Here is a 24,836-nt window from a genome sequence, read left to right on the forward strand (position 1 = left end):
TTTACACAATAGCCTGTGACAAGCTCATCTTCAGGGGACGATCTGGCAGGAAACATTCCTTTTTCCAAAGGGTGCCTCAGCCCTGGGAGAAATAATGAGGGCTTTTTCAGGATTCTAATTGTTCCCGGTGCTGACAGGCTGCAGGGCCAGAGCTGCCGCCGCCGCCCAGCACTCACGCAGGCACCCAGCGTGTCTATTCCCGGGTCTCCAGGTGAGCACCCTGCTCCCAGGGGTGCCTGGGGGTCCAGGGTCCGTCCCTGTGGTTTCTGCTCCCTCCTGCCGACAGGCACGTGACCTCAGCGGGAAGAGGGCCTCCCTGGGAGCCCAGGACCTGGACACAGCGGGTCCTTACTCAGCGGGGCTGTCTTCTCCTGCCTGCAGCTCTAGGGGCCCAGCAGGGGAGGTTTCAGGGTCTCCTGAATGCCCCTGACAGGCTCCTGAGGCTGGGGGTGCAGTGGTTCAGGGCTTGGGCTGCGAGGCTCTTGCTAGGTAAAGAAATAGGGGCTCGCTTCCCTGGTGGCGCAGTGGTTGGGAGTCTGCCTGCTGTTGCAGGGGACACGGGTTCGTGCCCCGGTCCAGGAAGATCCCACACGCTGCGGAGCGGCTGGGCCCGTGAGCCGTGGCCGCTGAGCCTGTGCGTCCAGAGCCTGTGCTCCGCAACGGGAGAGGCCACAACAGTGAGAGGCCCGCGTACCGCAAAAAAACCAAAAAGAAATAATTGACCCCATATTGTCCAAGCTGAAAAGGGCCTTGGTGACCATCCACTCAATGCCTTGACTGTCCAGATGGGGGACGAAGGCAGACATGGGGATGTCAAAGGGAGGATGGGGCAGGGGCTGCATTTTAGGAGCATCTTTAGTGCCAAGCTCTCCGCAGTAGGGACGGGGCTCACCCACATGGGCCCCAGCTGAGGGCCAGGCACAGCACCAGGGTTACCTCACTCAGGGTTCACACCAGCCCTGTGATGCCGGTATTATCCCATTTCCCAGATGAGGTAAGTAAGGCTCACAGAGATTAAGTGACTTGCTCAGTGCCCCACAGCAAATCCCTCCTAAACACAAAACTGACCAGTTGGGAAAAGACACGTGACCTTCCTGGCTTTTGCACCAACCAGAGATCCCCCAACACTTCCACTTCCTGTCCTCCAGGGACGGAGCATAGAGGGAAAGATGCGGGTTAGGACCAGAGACCTTTGCTGGAGTCTGAGATGCATCTGGGTTCCGCTCATTAGGAGATGATGGAGGGTCAGTTGCATCACTGCCCTGCCCCATGCTGTCCCCCCTTCCCAAGACTGAAACAATTAGATGGAGAGAAAAAATGAGGCTTATGGCTGCTGGTTTAGTGCCTTAATGGTCCCTTGTCTAGACGCAGGCTGCATGGAGCTGCAGGAATGTACGGGCTTCCTGACATCCCAGCTCAAGGCAGCTCTTCCTCAAGGCCCAGAGCAGCTCCTGGCTCCCACTGGTGCCCCCACTCCTGTCCTTCCTTCTTAAATCCTAGAGGGCTGGCCCCAGGGGGCACTCCCACACTGAGCTCCCCTGCCCCTGCCCCAGACTCAGCAGGGTCTTCGGTTCTACGCCCTCCAGTTCCCCTTCACTGGGGATTTCAAGACCCTGGACAAGGAGCTTGGGAGCCATGGGTTCAGTAGATGATGCAACTGGTCCTGTCTGGCCAGGGTCCTATCTCTAATGTGTCCACCTTGGACCAACTTCATTAAATCTGCCTGGACCCTAATGTGCCCCCCATCCATCCTTGCCTCCTCTTCTCATCCATTTCCACAGCAGCCAGGGGGGTGAGTCAGAATAAATCCAAAAGTCTAAAAGTCCGAAAGTCTAAAAGGTGAGTCAGAATAAGTCCATTCCCTCGCTAGTGGCTTCCCCATTGAACTTCACATAAAATCTGAACTCATCATGGAGAGTCAAGTATGGTCTTTTCAGGGAGCAAATGACAAATGAGGGAGGGTGATTGAAGGGAGTTTGATGGGGGAATGATTCACCAAGGTATAGACAGGATACAGGAAACCAACAAGGGATGGTGGGACCCCTGGGATGAGCAACAGTGGGGAGCTGTGTCCACCTCAGTCCTGACGGGGCCAAAGGAGGGGTGGTTATCAGACTCCAGAGAGAGCTGCAGCCGTGGGAGAGGGGCTACCTGATGGAGCTGGGGCTACAGGAGAGAGATGCAGCCACTGTCAAACATGACTTAGCGGGAAGAACCGCGAATAAACACCTGACCTCTCTCCTCCTCCCCCTGGTCTCCTCTGTTGCCTCCAGGACCCAAAAGAAGCTGGGGCCCAGGAGGGTGCAGGGCCCTGTTGGTGTTGCCCCTGCAGGTCAGTGTCCCAGGTACAGAGCAGGGGAGGAGGGTGAGGGTGAATCTGGAGGGCACACAGAGGACAGCAACACATGTGGCCCCTGAGACCCAACCAGATCTTCCCTGCCTGCCCCTCGGACCTCATCTTCTGCCCTCTGTCCCTCACTCACCCTGTTTCCACCACACTGACCTTTGTTCAGCTTCTCAAATACACGGAACTCACTCCTGCCTCAGGGCCTTTGCACTTGCTGTTTCCTCTCCCTGGGAGGCGCTCTTCTTCCTCATCCATTCATGGCATTGAGATCTTGGCACAAATGTCACCTCCTCTGGGGACTCTCCATTCACTCACCCAACTTTGCCCCCATACCCTACCCAGCCATAATTTCTATTGCATTGCCCTGTTTTATTTGCATCATAGCCTCTATTGCTATCTGACATTTGCTGCTCTACTTCTTTGCCCAGCTGGAGCATCAGTGCCAAGAGACCAAGACCAGGTGTCTCTTGTCCCTTGCCGTATCCTCAGCACCAAGGGCAGTGTCTGCATGTGTTACATGATTAATGAATGCTTGTTGAATGACTGTCAAATAACAAGGCAGGCGAGGACAGTGGGTAAGAGCACAAGCTTTGCAGTGACATGATCTGTGTTTGAAGCCCAGCTCCACCACTTTCTCAGCTGTGTGACCCTGGTCAAGCTGCTCAGTCTCCCTGTGCCTCAGTTTTCTCATCTGGTCAATAGGAACAACAGGACACCATGCCTCATTGTGTTGTTGTAAGGATTAAGTGAGTACATGTGGCACCGACCTGGCCTGTATCAGTACGTGGTGTGTGAGGATTTGCTCTTATCCTTATTGTTCTAGATTTCAGCATCTGAGCTGCTGCTTTGCTCCTTCTCCTGAGACCCCAGACCTTCCAGGGCTGAGACTCAGCCCCTCCTGCCATCCCAAAGATACCTTCAAGCTGTACAGGATTTCCGAGGAGGGCCTAAGCCTCCACCCCAGGCTCTGGCTACCCTCCCAGCCTCACATAAAGCCCTCCTGTTTCCCTTTCTGGGTAGCAGCCTGGGGGTCTTCCTTCAGCTCCTTAGACCAGCCCTGCCCCTCCCACCTCAGGAGAGGACTTCCACGCTGCTCCTTCTGCCTGCCACACCCCTGCCTCTACTTACCTCACTGCATCCTTCAGTCTCCGATCAAATGTCACCTCCTTCAAGAAGGCTCCCCCAACCTCACCTGGGACCGTATCAAGCCCTGTCACCCGTCTCAGGCTCCTGCCCTTCTCCTTGGCCCCAGCCTCACCTGGGACCGTATCAAGCCCTGTCACCCATCTCAGGCTCCTGCCCTTCTCCTTGGCAACACCTGCCTGTGGGAATTAACTCTGTTATCAGTTAGTAAATGTTTTACCCTCCTCCCCCCACCAGCATATATACCCTGCGCTCAGGCTCTTCTGTGCCAGGCTTGGTGGGTGTTTGGGCAGCTGCTACCTGCCCTGGGCCTGGCCCTGCCTGGTCGCTGACCCAGCATCTGACCCTAGATTACCTCATCTCTTTCACCCAAGGCTCATTCGTTTGCCTCCCCCCCTCCTTCGCTCCTGTCCTGCCTCCCTCTCTCCCTCCCTTCATGCCTCCTTCCCTCCCTCCCAGCCTCCAAGGCAGTTACTGAGCTAATTGCTTATTCTAGGCTCTCTGCTGGGCCCTGGGGTTGTAAGACGCTGCTCCTGACCTCAGGGCTCCCAGCCTCCCAGAGGGGGTATACTCACCCCCTGTGTGCTGTGAGAGGGATGAGAAGGGGAGGCCCTATCCAGCTTGCCGGGGGCTGGGCTGGGTGCTCAGGGGAGTCTTTTGTCCCCTCAGCTGAATTTTGAAAGATCTTCTCGGGGGAAGTTGAAGAAACAGCACTCCAGGCAGAGGGAACAGCATGTGTGGCAATCCGGAGTATTTTGGCAACTTCAGCAGCAGACAAGTGGAGGGAAGGCTGGCAACAGGTGAAGCTGGAGACGTGGTGTGACAGATTGCAATGTGCTCACAAACCCCAACCTCCCCCACAGTGTATGCCCTTTGCTATGCAGGGGTGACCAGGAGGTTGAACCTGTTTCTCTACCTTGAATCTGGGCCTGGCCCAATGACCTGCTTTGATCAAGATGACATTAATAACATAACACATGCAGGGACTTGAAAAATGCTGTGCAAGGGGCCAGCCCTTTCCTGCTGCTGGGAGACTTGTGACTGCCACTCTTGGGCAAGCTCAGGCTGGCTTTCTGGGGATGAGAGACTATGTGGACAGATGCCCCAGGCATCTCAGCTGTTCCATTGGAGACCCATACAGTTGGCTGAGGCCATTTGGAACCATCAGCCCCAGTCAGGCCAGCCTGACCTGGAAGAGCTGCCTCGCTGACCAGCAGAGCCATTAGAAACGTTCACGATTGTGTTTTAAGCTCTAAGTTTTAGGATGATTTGTTATGCAGCAAACGCTAACTGATACACATGAGGAGTCAAATTGGGGAGGGGAGTTGCCTTCTGTGCTAGGTGGGGAGTCTGGACTTCATTACAGTGACTTTACTGCAAGCTCTGGAACCTGGTGGTCTGGGTTCAAATCCCACTCTGCCACTTCCCAGCTGTGGGACCTTGGGTAGGTCATTTCACCTCTCTGTGTCTCAGTTTTCTCATCTGCTAAATGGGGATGATGAGCAGTGACTGGAACATGGTAAGTGCTCAGGAAACATTGGCTGCTAGTCTGTTGACCTTACATAGTGGTTGCCGATTGCTATATCTGCAGACTCTGGCACTCTGGCCTGCCTTAGCTCACTCAGACCCACAGGACCGGATGAGGTGGTGGGTGTGACCCTGAACCATTTGATGTATGTTGTTGCCAGTCCATACTGTGGGTCTCATGACCCCCAGCCAACTCAGCACCATCCAGATGTTCTGTGGGGGCAGAGTCTCCTCCATCTCTCATGGCTGAGACTCACCTGGTTTTCAAATAAACGTGTAGCACTCACAGGGCTTCAGGAAGAGCATAATTCCACATGCACATGAGGCAGGGACCATACTGTTATGTTGTTTCTCTAAATACCTGGAGGCCTTTGGGCAATGGCTGCATTTAAATGAAGCATCAGAGAAATTAAAGATGACACCCTTGTTTCTCTGACAGGCTGTTTGGCTTTATGGGAAGTTGGTAAACTACCAAGCCAACTCCAGTGCCGTGGTTGCCTAGTCTGCTCTGAGACAGGGGCATGGAGACCCTTTGCCTCTGCTCCCGCCAGCCTCAGAGCATGGGACTTGCCAGGATGGTAGCGCTAAGAAAGGGGGTTTGAGGGTCAGTGAAACAAAAGGGGTGGAGTGAGTGACGTAGGAATCAGGCAGATGTGATTATTTCACTTCACCCTTATAATCTGACTATAAGGAAAATCCTATTATTTCCCCCATTTTACAGATGTGAGATAACTTATCCAAGGTCACTGGGCTAGTAGGTGATGATTGCAACGGTTCTGACCAGAGAGAACTGTTCTAGGCATTGTGCTAAGCCCATCCCCATCCATGATCTGGTTTAACCCTCTCCATAGCCCTGTAAGGTGGCTATTGCAACTCCCTGTTTATAAATGAAGAAACTGAAGTTCAGGGTCACAGAGCTCATAAGGACTCAGGGTTTGAACTTGTGTGTCTCTTGCCCTAACGTTCATATTATGAATGTTCCCCACATGTCTTTATTCTTCCTGAAGCCCACAGAGGAGAACAGCAGACCTGTTTTGGCAACAAGATTACAGCCTCATTCCTTGGAGGCCCACGGGAGGACCCCCTCCTAATCTGGGCTAATGAGTACAGGGGGTCTGGGACAGTCAGAAATGTCTTGGTTGAGTTCTCCAGAGCAGGAGCCCCAGTGGGAATTTCTAGCTGACACCTATGTGCGCTTAAGTGATGTGCATTTTTCTGAATTGCTGGTATGTGCAGACATCCTGAGGCACCATGTTGAGTCCTGACTCTCGTCGTGAGAATAATATAAATAATAACAACAGTGACAGCTACTTTATGAAGTGCTTACTGTGAGAGGATGCACAGCATGGGGCATAGCTGTGCTTTCCATTGTCAGGGACCACCTAGAAAAATGGTGGCATTTCTCCAGCACCCTGGGAAGGAGACAATGTTGCTTCCTGAGTGAGAGCTACCAGCCATCGGACCCCTGGATAAGTGAAACACGTGCATAACCCATTTGAGGCACCAGGGTCAGGAAGTGCTGGGTAGAGTGAAGAGGGCAGCCTATGGGACAGCCTGGCCAGGTAAGAATCCTGGCTGTACCATTTACCAGCTGAGTGGCCTTGGGGAGGTAACTACACTTCTTGCCTCTCAGTTTTCTCATCTGTAAAATGGGGACAATGATGGTTCCTATATTATAGGTTGCTGTGAAGATAAAATGAATTAATGCAAGGAAAGTGCTACGAACAGGGCCTGGCATCTATGAGTGCTCCGTAAATTACCAAGAATTCTTCTTCCAGCCAAGATGGAATAACAGGGGTCACACTTACCTGCTTACATGAAACAACTAAAAAACAGACCAAATATATGAAACAACAGTTTCCAAGACATTAGCCACCAAGCCACAAAGAATAATGATCCCTGAGAAATGGGAAATAGCTCTATAATTTCCTGAGCTTACTGCCTAAAGAGAAATCATAGGCCAGGTGTCAGAGAGGGGAAATCCAGGCAGAACTGGGTTGTCTTCCTGAGTTAAGGAGACTGAGCTGCAATTTGGGGAGAATGAGGCAGCTTGAGTTTGCAGGGCAGAGTACTGGAGGCGAGAAGACTTCACACAGAGACGACACCGAAGATTTGCAAGAGTCTGCTCAAATCTTGGTGTGTGGACGCCACCTGAGTCTGGGGGAACACAGCCAAAAGGATCGGAGGGAACAATCCTGAAACTCAAACAGTTCCTACTCCACCGGAGTGGAAAACCAAATCAGTCATGGGGCAGAGTTTTCAGAAGGGTCTTGCTTCAGTGCTATGTGGGAAAATTGCGTCAGTGGGAAAATCGGCTCTAGGCTAAATGCTGCTGTGTTCATGTTTAATAAAGCTTAAAAGCAAGACTTGAAATATATGTGCCCATGTTACTTAACTGTGTCCCAGGACAAAGTTTAAGAGTATTTATAAGAATACACAAATATTAAGTACCCTGAAAGACAAAATTGATAATGACTAGCATTCAGTCAGAAATGTCCAGGCAAGCAAAGAAAATATGACCTATAATAAGTATAAAAATCAATCAATCAAAACTTAGAAATGAAACAAATGTATAATTAGCAGAAAAGAATGGTAAAACCAATGATTATAACATTATTTCATACGTACAGAAATATAGGAGAAAGATTGGAAGTGATAAGTAGAGCCATGGAAGATACACAAAAGACCAAAGTTGAACTTCTAGAGATGAAAGTAACAATGTGTGAGATGAAAACGACACTAGATGGTTGTAATGGCATATTTGACACTGCAGAAAAAAAGGACTGTCTAACTTGATGACATAGAAATACAAAGTGTCTAAAAGGAAACACACAGAGAAAAAGAATAATATAAAAAAGATAAACAGATTACCAGTGATCTGTGGGACCACTTCAAATTGCCTGTTATATGTGTAACTGGAGTCCCTAAAATTAAGGGCAGGGGTTCAGAAATACATTTGAGGAAATAATGGCCGATTTTCTCCCCATATTTGGTCACTACTTTGAATTTATAGGTCCAAGAAGCTCAACAAAATTCAAGCCCAAGGAACATGAAAAAATTATACCAAGGCATATTACAATGCAATTCAACAAAACCAGTGATAAGGAGAAAATCTTCAAAGCAGCCAGAGGAAAGAGACACATTACTTACAGAGGAAGAAAGAAATGAGGACAGCTGATTTCTCATCAGAAACAATGTAAACCAGATGACAACGGAGCAAAATCTTTAAAGTACTGAAAAGGAAAAAACCAAAAGAACACAAAACAGTCATCCTAGAAGTCTATAGACAAGAAAAATATTTTTCACAAATAAAGGCAAATTAAAGATGTTTTCAGATACACAGATGTTGAAAGGCTTCATCCCTAGATGATATGCACTACAAGAAACGTTAAAGGTGCGCAGAAGGAAAAATAACAACAGGTAGAAATATGGATCCAACCGTCTAGGCATAAAGAGCTCTGAAATTGAGAACTATGTGAGTAAATATAAAATACGTTTTTTTCCCTATGTAAATATCTTTAAAGGATAATTGACCATTTACCATTTGTTATGTAGAAGTAAATGTACAACCACTTTAACACAAAGACTCGGAGAGGCTCTTGTAAGGTTCTTACACTAAATGTGAAGTGGTATAATAGCACTTGAGAGTAGGCAGTGATAAGTTAAAAATGTATACTGTAAATCTTGAGGCGAAGACCAAAATAACAAAACAAGGAGTTATAACTAAGAAGCCAACAAAGGAGATTAAATGGAATCATAAAAACTACCCAATTAATCCAAAAGAAGGCAGAAAAAGAGGGAAAAGGGAACAAGGAACAGATGGAAGAAATAGAAAATAAGTAGCAAGATGGTACATCCAAAACCCAACCATACCAGTCATCACATTAAATAATATTCAACTAAAAGGCATAGATCATCATACTGGATACAAAAGCAAGACCCAGCTATAAGCAGCCTCTAAGAAACACATTTTAAATATAAAAAGACAGAATAGGTTAAAAGTAAGGGATGGAAAATTATATACCACGTAACACTAATCAAAAGAAAGCTAGAGTGGTGTTATCAATAGCAGATGAAGTAGACTTCAGTGCAAACAATGTTGCCTGGGATAAAGACGGCCATTTCATGACAGAAGTGTCAATTCATCGGGAGGACGCATCAATTATTAACGTTTACGAACATAATAACAGAGGTTCAAAATACACGAGGGAAAACTTATGAAACTTCAAGGAGAAATAAACAAACTTCAGTTGGCTAAAGATTGCAAAATACCCCTCTCTCTGTAACTGAGAGAACAAATAGGCAGAAAATTAGTCAGGACAGAGAAGGCTTGAACAATGCCATCAACAAACTGAACCTAATTGGTATTTATATAACATTCTACCCAGCAACAGCAGAACACACATCCTTTTGAAGGGCACACAAACACTTACTAAGATAGACAAGATGCTGGGCTATGTACAACAAATCTCAAAAATCTTAAAAGGGTTCAAGTCATACAACATATGTTCTCCGACCACAATGGAATTAAATTAGAAATTGATAATAGAAAGGTATCTGGAAAATACCCGAATATTTGGAAACTAAGTAACGCACTTCTAAATAATCCATAGTACAAAGAAGAAATGCAAGGGGAAATTATGAAGTATCTTTAAGTGAATGAAAATTGAAACACAACGCAGACACATCTGTGAGGTGCTGCTAAGACAGAAATTAGAGGGAAATGGTACACAAAGGCTCAGAGCAGTTCTGTCTGTAATAGTTCCAAATCTGAGACAACCTAACAGCCCATTAACAGGGTCATCAAATGGATGAAAAAAATTCTATCCATGCAAGGGAAAACTACTCAAAAATAAAAAAGAATGAACTTTTGATACACATGTTTTGATACACTATTGCAACAACATGAATAAATCTGAAAATAATTATGCTGAGTTAAAGAAGCCAGACAAAAAGATTACATGTGGTATGGTTCCACTTATAAAAAATTCTGAAAAATGCAAACCAATCTGTAGTGATAAAAGGCAGATGGATGGTTGCCTGAGGACAGAGGGGTGAGCATGGGTTGTAGGTAAGGATTACAAAGGGACACAAAGCAAAGTTTGGGCTGATGAATGTACTCATCATTTTGACTGTGGTGATGGTTTCACAGAGGTACACGTATGTCAAAACTTATCGAATTGTACACTTAAATATGCAGTTTATCATATGCCAATTATCCGTCAGTAAGCCTATTAAAATTAAATCCTAGGTATGGTTAATATTTGGTCTCTGGCTTAGTACGAAGAGCTTTTATACATTTGGGGTTTTGTTTTTATTTTTAAATACAGTATGAGGGAGATTCCAGTATAAGCCTCATTTCATGAGTAAGCATACTTTGGCATAGCGAAGTCCCAAGTGCTACCTCACTCGGTGGGCAGGTGACAGAGTTGGCATCCTGTCTCAAGTCAATTTACCCCAGAAACAAGGCAGCTGAGATCTGGGAGGCAGATTCCAAATCCTTTCCATGTTACTATTATTGACCCAAATCACAGCGACATTTGCATGGAGCCTTGGAAAGTAATGAGATTTCCTGAGAAACTGTGTTGGGGCGGGGGTGAGAGTTGAGGCTGGGTGTTCTTGGAGGTGATGATTAAAACCCTGAGTCGTGCATCTGAAAGGAAGAGGAACAAACATCTGTTACCACATGCCACGTGCCAGCCACTCCATGGTGGTGGAGAAAAGAGAGGTTTTATTGCTGTTTCACAGAGAGGTGAAACCCACACGGGATCACAGAGCTGGTGCTCAACGGAGCCGGGATTCATTCCTAGTGCAGCTCTTCCAAGTCTATGTCCTTTGCACCCCTCCATCGCCCAGCTTCACCACGCTGTGTGACCCTGCCTGCCAGACCCGCTACTCTCCTGAGCCCCCTTTCTAGTCCTGAGCTTTTCTGATCCCCGGAATTCGGCAGTGGGGGAGGGTCTCCATGGGAGGGCCGAAGGGCAGGGTGCTTCCAGCTGGAGGGACTGATGTGTGAAGAGGCAGTAACGGAAAATGAGCCGCCAGCTCTGCTCAGCGATCACGGATGTTGGACCTTAAGCAAATTCCTTAATTTCTTTGGGCCTCAGCTTCCTCCTCTTGTAAAATGGGGCAAATCACAGCCGTCTCAGGTGATTCTTAGGAGGCTCTGAGCTCCACGCAAATGACAGTACAGTCCCTCCAATGTCACTCGTCCCTTGGCTGGGCAGCACAAGACATTCAGAGGCCTCCCTCCTCTCCCTCTCCCCACTCCCTGATGAAACTTTCTTTAAGAACTACAGAAAAAAAGTTGTTTATCCCAGGGCTTTGGTGCTGGGAACACAGGCAGATGGTACCGGAATTAGCGGCTCAGCAGATACAGAAGGTTCTAAACACAATCAGCTCAAACCAGCCAGAACTTCTCCCCACCCAGCCAAGTGTGGGGAGCAGCGCTGTGAGCCCTTTCCTGGGTCGTTGCTCCTCCTTCTGTGCCCTCCTGACCCAGGTATGGTGCCAGCCAGAGGCCCAGAGAGAGGACTCCGGGCCCAAGGGTCTCAGGAAGAGGAGAAAAATGATGGGAGTTGTCAGTTGCCACCGCGGAGGAGCAGAGACGGCTGCTGCCCACTGGTTCACTCTCTCCTTCCACGTGCAGGGTGGGGGGGTGACTGCCCAGCCTGGGATGACATTTCCCAGTTGCCCCTCCCTGTGTATCAAGATCCAGGTGGGGCCAGGTGACACTTCTGGCCAAAGGAATGTGGGTGGAAATGATATGGACCCCTCTGGGCTGAGCTGGTTAATGTTAATCGTCAGGTGACCTTCACCTCACTCACTCCCCTTCCTTGGTCATCCCAGAGGCCATGTGTGGAGATGACATCATCACAGATGGAAGGAGCCTGTATCCCTGCATCACTGCTCAGAGGAGGTGCCTCCCTTCAGGAGATCCTCAGACCAGGAACATTCACGTGGTCTTCACGTGCAAGAGAAATCAGCTCTTCCCGGGTGAAGCCACTGGGATCTGAGGGCTATTTGTTACAGCACCTCACCTGTACTGACTGATAAAACCAGTCCCACTCCTCATCCAACCATTCATCCAGCAGGTGCTTATAAGGCTCCTCTGGGTGCCAGGCTCTGTGCCAAGCACTCAGACATAGCTGTGAACAAGATAGGCAGGTCCCTGCCCTCAAGGAGCTCTTGGGCAGTTTGGGAAACAGCCGAACAAAATGAGTAAATGAACCAAAAAAAAAAAAAAAATTACATGCTATGAAAAGTGCTGTGAAGGAAAAAAAACAAAGGATGCTGAAAAACAAATGCCAGGTTTGGGGAGGCCACTGGGGGACCTGGGGTGGGGGGCTGGGAAGGGAGTGAGGGATGGGGGAGCAGCAGGGTAGGAGGAGCTTCCTGCAGAGAGGACAGGTTGCTGATCAGGTGCCCCCAGCTTTATGCAAATTACTTCACTTCATCTTCAAAACAACCTCAGCGGCTGGGGACTGTTATTGCCTGTTTTACAGAGGAGGGACTGTGGCCCCAGGGAGGTGGGGCGAAGGGGTCAAGTCACACACGCAGGAAGGGCCTGGCGGGAATCGACTTGCCTTCATGGATCAGGGAGGGGTCAGGGCCTGTGAGGAAGAGGAGTTGGTCGCCTGGCTTGGCTGAGTGCCAGGGTCCTATGGAATGGCCTGGGAGGTCCCTCTCACCCCCAGGGATATGACCCTAAGGGCTGCAGAAGGTGCCTTTGGTGGCAGAAATGCAACCCGGGGTCATGGGAAGAGCATGGGGGCAGGATCTGACCTGGACCCTCGTGGGCTAGCTGTGTGGCCTTGGGCAATGCACGTGACCCCTCTGAGCCTTGGTTTCCGCATGCCTATGTGGGAGCAGTACCAACCCAAGGGGCTGGGGCGAGGAGTGAGGGAGAGGAGGTGAGTCAGTGTCTTGGAATCCTCGGAACCCTGGCTGGTCTCTCTGCTGTTGACCTTCATCCCACAAATGTTTCCATGACTCAGACAGTGCACAGACCATGTGTCTGGGGCCCCACGTCCATCACTCTGATCCCTCCCAAGCTTGGGAAACAGGAGGATCATCCGCCAGATGGGAACTCGTCTGCGTTTACATGGCTGGTGAGGAGGGGCTGCGCTCAGACCCCCTGCTCCTCCCTGGGCCCCAGTGCCAGGATCGCTCTCGGGCTCCTGGAATCTGGGGCGTGTCCAGCTCAGCACGAAACGTAAGAGATATAAGGACTGTTCTGCACCAGAAACTCTCAGATCTACGCAGGGCAGAGTAATTTGTTCCTGATTGAGCCAAATGTCGTAGGTCACCGTCGGACCATTTTTACTGTGGAATATTTTCCAATTTCCTCACTCCCACCACCTACTAATTTCCAGTTTCCTCTTCTGCCTCCAGTTCTACTCCCTACCTCTGAAGTGAGGCCCTCACTACTCCCTTCTTTCTCTCCAGTATTCATGAGCTTGGGCTGTGCGTTCCTCACTGTTCCAGGCCCAGGGAAGCATCCTGGAGCTTCCTGTGTGGAGGGAAGATGACAGAAGGAGATGAAGACGTGACCCTGCCTGCCCTTCAGAGTCTGGCTCCTTCATGGGACCCTGGGAGGCAGCACAGGAACCCGCCTTGACAATGCAATGACTGCTGTCTCCCTGCAGGGTCTCCTTCTATTAGTGTACGTGTCCCCCTAAGACAGGTGGACCCCAGGAGGCAGGAATCTGTCTCCCCACAGCCAGGTGTCCCCTCAGAGCTCTGACTGAACTGGCATCAGTAACTGCTTGTCAAAGAAAGGCAGGCAGGAGGCAAAGGAGATCAGGGATTTAAAAGAATCACTGACTCAGCTTTGGGGCCTGATCTGGAAAGCTGTGCAGAGAATGGCTGTGTCTCCCCCCCATTCAGGCATCTGGCTCCCAAAATAGTTCCTGATTAGCTGGCTCCACCTGCACACAGAGGAGAACACCCCACAGAGCAGCCGACGTGTGTTTTCATGCAGCGTGGCGGCGTTCGGCTTCTGCGCGCTCATTATAGGGAGATGGGCTGTCAACACGGGCTGCAGAGGAAGAACTTGAGGGAAATGGACTAATGTCCCCAGCTGTGGACAAAATGAGGGGATACTTACCTTCGCAGGCCGCTGATCCCATGGGGGAATTTGCAAGGGAAATCACAGGGCCTGTAGACAGGGCAATTCTAGTGCTGATGAGACATTTTGGGGAATTGTGTCTGGTGGGGCCTATTGTCTGACGGAATATGATCTAATGGCCTCATCAGAGCGCTTGTGAGACCGTCGTCCTCTCAGAGCATATGGGCAAGGTCACTGCCATCCTCACTCCCATCCAGGAGCCCCTGGAACAGACACTAGGTAAACACTTCATTCCCAGGAGCTCCTGCTCCGCCCTGCCCACCACCGCTTACCTGGGGGCCGCCTCCAGCTCGGCCCAGGATGCGGCTCCACCTGCTCTGGGGAGAGGTTCTGGGGCATCTGCTTGAGGAAGACCTTGAAGCTTCTCATGGAGAATTCCAGACCCAGAGACCTAGAGATCTGGGAGCAGCAAACTGTGGGCTGCTTCTCCCTCCCTGAGTGCTCTTTTCCTCCAGTTTGTCCTTCAGGGCCCAGCTTGGGCTCCCCCTCCTCCAGGAAGCCCTCCCAGATGCTTCCAGCCCATGATGGCCTCTTCCCCTCCTAACTCTCTCTGGGGCAGTGTGGGGTAGAGGATGGAGCATGGACCTTAGTGGCAGAAGCCTGGGCTTTCGACCTGCTCTGCCATCTGAGCTCTGTGACCCTAAGCAACTCACTTAACTTCCCTGGGACTCTATCTTCTTTACTTAAAATGATGTATTTGAATTTATTCATTCATTCATTCATCCGAGCCTCTGGTGCACGCTTGCATTCTCAGGTGATGGAAATTAAGGTATGGTTTCTGTTAAAACACAATGTCCAGTGGGAATGTCAGGCATGTCGTACTGGCCACTGTGCACCCAGCTTTCCTCTCGGTGTTCTCTGCAGGGATCCCAGCCCTTCTGGGCAACCTGGGGCCCAGCTGAGCGATGCACATCCAGGCAGCTGTTCCCTGCTAGAATGTGGGGGACCCTGGGTCCCAGCTCCTCCTGAAACTCTAGGCAACCTCTTGTCACCTAAGGAGCCCAGGACGCAGAGCTGAGTGGAGCTGATAATAACGTAGCAGTGATTTACTGTGCACTCACTACGCAGCAGTCTCTGAGCCGAATCTTATCCTGCTCCCTCCTCATAACAGCCCTGTCAGTTGGGCCATTTTGCAGTTGAAAAACCCCAGAGCCAGGGAAGGGAGGTGGTTTGCCCAAGGGCACAAGGCTGGTAAGTGGCAGAGCCAGGATTTCAGCCCTGCCCCCTTCCATGGGCTCATTTACTCCATGTGGACTCCATGTGGATGTGTGCTGAGTTACTTCTGTTATCTGTTTATCCATCATCCACTGGCCAGGAGGGCAGGGTCCTGGTGCCCAGCCTGGCAGTTCTGAGCCCATTTCCAGTATGTCCTGGGGGTGCTGCTCCCACACAGAAACACTGGCCACTTCACTGAGCCCAGTTGTGCTTTGCAAGGGCTCAAGGAGCAGACACAGCCCTGGGGAAGTCAGCTGAGTGTTCATCAAGCCTCCTTTATACACCCGTGATGGATGGTCCCAGCTAGGACCTCTGTACTTGAGAGGGTGGGGTAACACTCAGGGAAGTGGAGAGAGCTGAGGGGGCCAAGAAAGGAGAAATGGTCAAGTTCATTCACTTCTTTGTTCACTGCACTGTTTCCCCAGATGTGTGGGGATGAGCAACTACAGGTCAAGATTGGGACTCATTGAGTTATGATCAAACTCAACTCATACTGGCTTAGATAGAAAAGAAAATGTTTTTGCTCAGGGAAGTCTGGAGGCTGCCGGCTCCAGGCCTGCCTTGACCTGGGGGTTCCAACAGTTGCAACTGCTCTGTGCCAGGCAGTGCCCAGTGCTGGGGTTACAGCAGGGAGCAAAGCAGAAAATACCCTCTGCCTTCCCTGGGCTCTTGGTCAGTGTGATCAGGGTGTGCACACGGTCCTGTCTACACGTGTTCTCTCTCTCTTTCTGTGTCTCTGTCTAGCTCTCTCTTTTTTCTTCCTTTCCATCTTTCAGAGCTGCGTTTGTCTGTGTTGGCTTCACTCTCAGGTAGGCCCTTCTCAAGATGTCCACCAACCACTTTGGTTCATCTTGACCAATTTAGGTACTCCTAAATTTTTCAGAAAAAGAAAAAAATCCAAGGTCTATTTCTGATTGGATCACCTGGGGTCATGTGCCAATTCCGAGCCAATCACTATGGCCTGGGGGGGGAACGAATTACTGAATCACATGTTCACCCTTGGAGTCAGGTGTGGGCTCAGCCCCAGCCAAACAACCGAGATAAAGAGTGGGGAAGGGTGGGGCGAGAGGGAAGGAGGATGATACACAAGTAAATCTGATTCCTGTCTCTTGCTTGGCCGCTGGTCTGGGATGACCAAATTCAACTGGGCTATCGTGGGTCACTTTGAGGAATCTCCACAATCAGAAGGTGACAGTGTACCTGCAATTTAGCACCCCCTCCGGATCCTGACCCTCTGGGTCAGGTGACCCAGCAGACCTGGCCTCCTTCTGAGGGGGCGTGGGTGCACAGAGCTGCAACGATGCCGGCTGTCCACTGAGCACACCCTGACTCAAACTGCCTCCCTGGCTGTGTGACTCTGAGCGAGTTTCCCAACCTCTCTGAGCCTGTGTCCTCATCTCTAAATAGCAGGGAACGTTGTTGTGAGGGTTAGTGCCAATACCTGTGAATCGCCTGCTCTGGCACGTAGTAGGCACTAAATGAACAGAGCTGTATACAGGAGGTGCTCATGAAACGGCACCCATTGCTGTGCCCTCCAGTCTGGGACTTTGTGGGTAGGAAGGTGTGTGTTGCTGGCAGGTCAGCCTCCGCCATCTGACAGTGACCTCCTCAAGCACAGAACATGACTGAGCTTTCTCTCCATGCCCTGCACACGGCCGGTGCTCTGCGGTGACGTCTGCTGAGTCACTGGAAACTGACATCCCCAAGGATGGAAAGAAGGGGAGGGCACTTCGTACTCATTGTCCAACAGCCGCCGGGCCTTGAACCTCTCTCATTGTTCGTCTGTTCACAGCATCACACGTCTCTGTGGGACACAAATTTCTTGGCAGCAGAGGGATTATTTAAAGGCCCCTTTAAAATAGCTGGACCTTGATGGAAACAGAGAGGTCGGGCCTGAGAGGTGCCTGAGAAGGGCGGGAGCGCACGGGCGGGATCTGTTCCAAGCTTTTCAGAGATGCCTGCGTTATGCCTCATTCAGGATGTGAAGACGCTGTCTGACCTTGGCGGTGTGGTGGGGCAGCCTCGTGTTCACGGTGGGCAGGTGTTTGCGAGTGCTGCGGTGACTGGGGATGTGGGGAGCCTTGTCCACTTCCTGCTCTAATCTCATCATTTCTTAAAAGTTTGCTGAGAGCTGATAGCTAGGCTGCACATGGCAGATATGAGAGGAGGTGTCCTTTCAGCAGCAGCAAAAATAGACCTTACTGGTGGCTGCTGGATGAATCAGTCCAACCAGCATAGACACCTAGTGTGTGCCGGGCCCTGGGCTGGCCGCTTTACAAACAGTGCTGAGAAAGAGGTTGGCGCGTGGCACACGTGAGCTGTTATTATTATTGTTGTGATTTCCCGCCCCCACCCCCATTTCCTACCACCCTTTTCTGTCATCAAAGGCCAGGCCCCCTCCTCCCTGACCCATCTCCTCCCCAGGCTCTTATACCAAGAAGGAGCTTCATTTCTTTTACTGGCTCAGTTAATCCTACACCCTACGTATTAGAGGAGGGGTCAAATTCTTACGTCCTGGCACATCTTCTTTGTTTAGCAGAATTTAATCACTCTGGAACAAAAGTTTCCCTCTGTTGGGTCAGTGGCGACCAGCATGAGGTTAAGCCTTTTGGTTTCTGATTATGGTTCATGATTAGGCTGATGCTGTTTTCTCCTTTCTCACCTCCCTGATAGACACCGTCATCAATGGATCCTGTGTCGGGCTTCCCTGGTGGCGCAGTGGTTGAGAGTCCGCCTGCCGATGCAGGGGACACGGGTTTGTGCCCCGGTCCGGGAAGATCCCACATGCCGCGGAGCGGCTGGGTCCGTGAGCCATGGCCGCTGAGCCTGCGCGTCCGGAGCCTGTGCTCCGCAACGGGAGAGGCCACAACAGTGAGAGGCCCACGTACCGCAAAACAAAACAAAACAAAACAAATAGATCCTGTGTCATTTGTTTTCAAATACTTGGGTGAGACCTTCCAACACAGAATCAGAGATTCCTGGGCTGCTAGAGTGGAGAGGAACTAGGTAGATTAAATACCCTCACCATCCAGTTGGGAAACTGAGGCCCAGAGTGGAGATGTGACCTGTTCAAGGTCATGAAGTGAATTGGTGGCAGAACCAGGACTTGTTCTGACCCATGATTGGTGTCTCTCAGCTCTGCCTAATTCCACATGAATCCAAGGCCTGGGGCTGGCTGGGCCATAATTCCGAGCCTGGAACAGACTAGGGCAGGGCTGGAGAGGAGGCGTGGGCTTGGGTGGAGGGGGATGAAATTAAGCCATGGAGTAGACGCCTCACTCAGGGACCCCTTTGGCTTTGGAGGGAACATTGAATGACGGTTTCCCTGGTCCTGATCACAGCCAGCCTAATGTCACAGCAGATGAAATTGTAACAGGCTCTCCATAAAATGAGAAAAAAAGGCCAATGTCGTCTGTTGGCATAAAGTTGCCAACTGTTAACATCTCCCAAACCACTGTCTCTTGACCCCAGTATGGAATGCATTTAAAAATTGGTGTGACTTAGTAATGAGCTTCACAGACCTGGCTGGGCTTTCCTGAGAGTCAGTGCACAGTGCCGGGAGGCACCAGCATGTGTCTGCTCTATCCCTCTGACATTTGGGTCATAAATCATCTTGTTGCAGAAACAGCCTGAGGTTGGAGCCCTGCCCTCCTAACCCAGACAGGACAGTGAAGTCCCTGAGGGACATTCCAACAGCAGCAGGAACACCTTGTCCCTCCAGTTCCTGCCTCGTCAGTTTGCCTTGTCAATTTGCCTTTCTCTATTTCATTAAGGCTGTTTCTCACTCGTATACGACATTGCAGGTTCCTGGAGTAGCTGCTAGCGGCATAAGGAGGGTGAATCTCGCCGGTGTGTCTGGAGCTGCTGTTGGGGAAGGAGACAACGGGGCCATCACTCCTGGTTTTGGGTCTGGGTTTAGTGGCAAGTCGAGTGGCCATGTCACTGCTGGGAAGTCTGGACTGCCCCCCCCTCCCCGTTTTCCACAAGAATTGCACAAGACTGGGGTCATCTAGTCCTTGGGCCCCTCCCTTGAGTGGTTGCCCAGTATTCGGGATGAAGACTGGGACCCTGACGAGGGTCTTTCAGCCACGTGACATCCCTGTCGGTCACCCCTCTGCAGCTACTCCGGTCTCCTTTCACTTCCTCCAGCTTCTCCTAGCGTCACACTCCTTCTCACCTCTGGCCTTTCCACATGAACCTGCATTTTTTTCTCCATCCCCATTTCCTGTCCCCCGTGATGATGTAAAATCCCAGGCGCAGGGAACTCATCCGCTCCACTCTCCACTGGGCGCCCCATATAAGAGCAGTGCTGGTCAGAGTAAGCGCTAAATACACAAATGATAGAAAGTAGCCTTACTGAATTGTGAGGTTTTCCAAACAAACCTTTTGTTTGTTGAAAGTGTCAACTCCCTCGTCTGATAAATCAATGATTTACTAACAGTTTAAAAAAGCCATCCCGGGACTTCCCTGATGGCACAGTGGTTAAGAATCCGCCTGCCAATGCAGGGGACATGGGTTCGAGCCCTGGTCTGGGAAGATCCCACATGCCTCGGAGCAACTAAGCCTGTGAGCCACAAGTACTGAGCCCGTGTGCTGCAACTACTAAAGCCCGCACTCCTGGAGCCCGTGCTCCACAAGAGAAGCCACCGCAATGAGAAGCCTGCACACTGCAACGAAGAGTAGCCCCCGCTCACCGCAACTAGAGAAAGCCCGCGCGCAGCAACGAAGACCCAATGCAGCCAAAAATAAATAAATAAATAAGTTTATATATATATGTTAAAAAAAGAGCCAACCTGTAATTTCTCTAAGCAACACAGTCACAGTACTTGAGTGTGGGAGACCCTCGGTAAGGAATTTAAGAGATGCAGGAGGAAATGGTTTCTAAGGGTTGGAGACTCACACACTCATGACCATGTAAATATCGAGCAAAATAAATCACTCTTCTTAGAAATGAAATGAAATAGCCTTGTGATCATGGAGTCACAGTGTGAGATCCCGGAGAGCCGGGGCAGAAAACAGACAAATGAAAATGGCTGATGCAGTCACCCCAGGGGCCTGTAGGCTTACAGTACAAACAGGTCATGGATCCAAAGTGAGACCAAGTCACTTTAGTAGAATAACATTAATGATTATTATTGTTATCATTCTTTTAACTAACTTTATTGAGTCACATACTCTGTGCCAGGCTAAGTAGCAAGTCATTCATAGACATTTATAGAGTTTAATCCAACACAACAAACTTATGGGGTAAGTACCATGAATATCCCCATTTTACAGGTGAGGAAATAGGTGCAGAGAGGTTGGGTCACCTGCCCAGGTCCCACAGGTGCAAGTGGTGCTGACCCAGGTCTCTTGCACCCCAGACCCCATGCTTCCAGCACCTGGGCGGCACCACCCTCAGAGCCTCAGTTTCCTCATCTGTACGGGCAGGGCTGGGGGATGAGAGGGGAGCATCCGGCCCTGCCAGCTCCTGGGCATGAGTGGGGATGGAATGTGGAAGGCCTTGGGAGTGCTGACCCAACATCCCCTATTCTTTGCCTCTGTGGCCAACTGTCCCTGACTGTGGAGCCTCCAGGGTGAGGACTCCGTTGTATCACGGCCTGTGATGAGAATAGTTAGCACCTGAGCATCATTTCCTGCCAGCCTCTGATCTAGGCACTTCCTAACCACCAGCTGGGGTAGGGAGATGGGATAGGATTTGGCAAAGTGGGAGGCTGGGGCTGTGTTCCAGGTGAGCTAGCATGGCAGCCTGAAGCCAGCCTGGATGGAGACCCCTTGAGAGCATTTGAGGGACGATGTCCCTCTGGTGTCCCATGAGGCTGGTGTTTCCTTCACAGAGTTTCCCCTGTTCCAGGCTCGCCTCGCCTGGACCACAGAACCTTGGTCTGGTTCAGACTCACTCTTCACTCTGGCCAATTAATTTCATTTGGTCATCAATTTGTAAATGCTTGCTAATCAATAAGAACTAGGCAGTCATTAGCGAGTTTTAAAGTGAAGTGGTAAAAAGAATTCAAATGATGCCTGCCAGGGTACTGTATTAATATGGTCCTTAGTGGGACTCCTTCAAGTTTCTCAGCACTAAGTAGAAGGTAGGCTGTGGGGTTTTTGTAGTTAGTGTTTATCAACTTGAGAAATTTCCCCTCTCTTTCCAGTTTACTGAGAGTTTTTATCATGAAAGCGTGTTGGATTTTGTCAAAGGCTTTTTCTGCATCTATTCATACAGCCGTGTGACTTTTCTTTTTTAGTCTGTGGATGTGATGGATCGCATTAATTGATCTTTGAGTATTGAACCAGTCTTGCATACCTGGGATAAATCCCACTTGATCATGATGGAATAATTTTTATATTTTTTTGGATTTGGTTTACTAATATTTTGTTGAGGATTTTTACATCTATGATTATGAGAGATATTGTCCTCTGGTTTTGTTGTCTTGTAATGTCTTTTTCTGGTTTTGGTATTCGGGTGATGCTAGCCTCATAGGATGAGTTAGAAAAATAATCCTTCTGCTTCTATCCTCTGAAAGAGATTGTACAGAGTTGGGGTAACTTCTTTCTTAAAAGTTTGATAGCATTGACCGGTGAACCTGTCTGGGCCTGGTGCTTTCTCTTTTGGAAGGTTATTAATTATTCATTCAATGTCTTTAATAGACGTAGGCCTCTCAGATCATCCATTTCTTCTTGAGTTTTGACAGTTTGTGTCTTTCAAAGAATTGGTCCATTTGGTTATCAGATTTGTGGGCATAGAGTTGTTCATGATATTCCTCTGTTATCCTTTTGATTTCTATGAGATCTGTAGTGATGGTCCTGCTTTCATTTTTATATTAGTAATTTGTGACCTTTCTCTTCTTTTCTTAGCCTGGTAGAGGCTTATTGATTTTATTGATCTTTTCAAAGACCCAACTTTGGGTTCATTAATTTTCTCAGCTGACCTGCCTATTTTTTGAAATGAATTACCTAGTACCTAAATGTATCTCTTTTAAAATTTTATTTTTCCTTTATGTACTTTTTATTATCCTGGTGTGCCCATGTTCTAGGTGTTTGGGATTCAGCAGTGAAGAAAATGGACAAGATTCCCACCCACATGGAGTTTATGTTCTAGAACTGGGGAAAGTGGGTTGGGAGCGACAATAACCACAGACTTCAAAAATTTATTTTAGCCCTCAATTTCTTAGCAAGGCTCACTGTGAAAAAAACATGTCAAAGCAATATAGTTCTGTTATTTTCTCTCCCCATCCCTCTCTTAAGCGTATCTCTTTTAAATCTCAAGTAATGTTCTTTTAATCAATTCACATTTAGTTAACTTGACTAAATGGCAATGGTTTGGTTTGTGACACAAAGGAGGTATGTCTCCTGGACTGGTGGCTGCAGGTAGGAGTGGCTGACACCCCTGAGGGGAGGGGGCACCTTCCAGCCTCTAAACAGGAGCGGCTTCTCCATAAACTCCACAAAATGACCTCAGCAGCCTGGAGCGGGGTTAGAGTTCCCATACTGCTACCTGCTACCGGGGCTTGGGGCCAGAGGAAAGTACAAAACTGTTGTGAGTGGGAGTTTTTATAAAATGGGGGTAGTTACACCAACATCATGGGGTTGGTCTTTCCTCTCGGAATGTGAGTCTTAGAACAGAGACCAAACTTGGTGAATGTTGCTGGACGAGCCGGGGGAAAGGGTGGTCCAGGGAGGGGGCACAGCGTGAGCAAAGGCCTGGAGCCACTGACTGCATCTCACTGTCGCCTGGCTGTAACCTTGAGCAACCATCACAGCAGAAGAATGAGAGTCAGATCCCAGGGTGTCAGTGCTGACATGTGGCCAATTCTTGGGCACCCCGCTAGGAGGGGTGTTGGAAAATTTAAATGTAGTGTTTTAAGTTCATCAGCTTTGGAGCCAGCTGCCTGATGGCAAATTCTGCCTCTGCCGTTTTTTTTTTTTTTTTTTAACCGATGTGATGTTGAGCAAGTTACGTAATCTCTCTGTGTCTCAGTTTCCTCATCTGTGGAATGGGGATAATGACAGAACCCCCTCACCAGGCTGGGGTGGGGATTAAACTCTGGGAAGTCCTTTAAGCGGTGCCTGGCCCCCAGCAGAGTGTTGGTTGGGATTGATGCTCTATTTCTAATTCTTAGAACCAGCAGGTGAGTGGGGTGCTTGAGACCCTTGGTCCCCTTGAAGAAACTGAATCCCAAGGGGAAGAGATCACAGGGCTGAGCTGGTGAGCGCTGCCCCGTCTGCCTGACTTCGGAGCCCATCCGGGGTCCAGCATAGTGTCTGACCCATGGCGGGGGCTGCCTTACCCTCCCCGCAGTGGGGAGGTTCTTCTGGCACCAGCCCCTGGTGAGCCCAGACCCAGGGGTCCACACGGAGACCCCTCAGATCCTCGCAGGGAACGGCCCCATCTGCGCACAGACCCGCTGGGGCTGCCCTCCCTCCTCGTCCCACCTCGGCCCGAAGCCTCAGCACACAAACGGCTCTCTCAGTCACTTCCTGGGGAGACAGGGCCCTCCTCAGATAGTGCCAGAGGCCCAGTTACCAGCCCTTCCTTGTAATTAATATAAGAAAATCGTCTCTTTGAAATCCCTGCCTGGATTAACCACTGGCTGGAGGACTTAACTCATGTACACATGGAAAATCCCCACAAACGTGTCGCCTAATATTTATTCTGATGACTGGAACATGCAGATAAGGTGGTGCCCGATGCTTGAGCCACAGAATAAATTTACATTCTCTAAGCCACGAAGAGCTGAACATGCATCCGCATTACGGGCCTGGCTGGGGCTCAGGAAGGGGAATAGCCAGCTTCTGAGCCATGGAAGGTTCTGACTGGTGTTCCTTCAGCAGCGAAGACTCACATGTGAGGATTCCAACACCTTAGAACCCAACAGTCCTTGACCCCCAGAATCTTAAATTCCCAGGCCTTAGAATCTTCAGTTAATAGAACCTTAAAACTACCAAGTATTGAGTCAGAATCACAGGGTTTTAGGATTCCAGGGGGATCTTAACCATCATTTTGCCCAGACACTCAGCCGGCGTTCTAGTCCCTTCCACAATGTGGTTCTGAGCAATGCGAGGGCATTTCCAGGCTTCCGATCGGACTCTAGCATCACGTCCTCCTGGAAGCCATCCCGAACTCCCCTGGCTGGTTCAGAGATCGGACTCCAGCATCACGTCCTCCTGGAAGCCATCCTGAACTCCCCTGGCTGGTTCAGAGCTCCCACCACAGACCCTCATGGCTCCATCTGCTTTGACTCATGAGACCCATCCAAGGTGTTATTTTAAACTTGGTCACCATCCTCACTGTAAACCCTCAAGGATAGGGGAGAATCTGCTTTTGTTCATTCATGGATCTCCAGTACAGGGGCTGGCACATAGGAGATGCTCAATGAATATATCCCACAGGGCTACACTGCACTCCCAGCTGCAAAGGATGCTGCCTGTAAGGCTGGATCAGTAGCAAACTTACTTCTGGGTAAAAGGGCATGG

The sequence above is a fragment of the Stenella coeruleoalba genome (genome assembly GCF_951394435.1).
Source record: "Stenella coeruleoalba genome assembly, chromosome: 1".
NCBI lineage: Eukaryota > Metazoa > Chordata > Mammalia > Artiodactyla > Delphinidae > Stenella > Stenella coeruleoalba.